A 782-nucleotide genomic window follows, 5' to 3' on the forward strand; every position below is an offset into this window, starting at 1 on the left:
ATGAAGTAGTTGCAGCTGAGCCTTTGACAGCCCGCTTGACCGCCGTTAAAACTGTTTCTTCATTGTGTTCTACTTGGAGAGCGGTCACTTCTCTTCTGAATTGTTGAAAACGTTGCCCGTTGAAAGAAGGCAGATGATGAGACTGGGGTTTCACATATGTTCGCTGCTCCTCCTTGAAATTCGGACAAGAGTTTCTGTTTTTCTTCATTTGACAGTTCGCTAAACAGTTTTCGTGTTTCTTCCATCGTAAATCCCGGACGAGCCCCCAAATGTAGAAGGGTTGGACATTTTTTTCACTTGGTGTATAGATGTTATGTTTGCGGAGGATGATGCAAAATCATCAATTGAAGAAATTAAAGATATTATAAAGTTTTGGAAGCGGAAACTTCGAGAGAGCAGGAGGAGGAGTTGTAGTTGAAGGTACTAAGTAAACGTGGCCTCTATCTGTCTAGGGGTATTCGATCAAGCCACGTCCCGGTTCCCAGATGGATTGTTGACTCTTGAAAAAGAGGAATTAAAAACACAGAGATAAACTAAGGAAAAAAATAAGCAAAGTAACTTAAGTTGCACTAAAATAATATATCGTTTAATAAAGTAAAAGCAAGAGTGAAGTTGCACAGAACTGCTGCTCTTTATAAAGGCCTAAAAGGTATGTGGGTGGAGAGCCCTGGTGGAATAGTAGTTTCCATATAAGGAAATGTTGAAAGAGCTGCTAACTTTAACCATATAAAATTCGATAAAAACCAAGCTTTCCACCCAAAAGGGATGGCTATGTCCATATA

The sequence above is a fragment of the Berghia stephanieae genome, chromosome 1 (assembly GCF_034508935.2).
Source record: "Berghia stephanieae isolate SIO BIC M18660-M18661 chromosome 1, UCSD_Bste_1.3, whole genome shotgun sequence".
Lineage (NCBI taxonomy): Eukaryota > Metazoa > Mollusca > Gastropoda > Nudibranchia > Aeolidiidae > Berghia > Berghia stephanieae.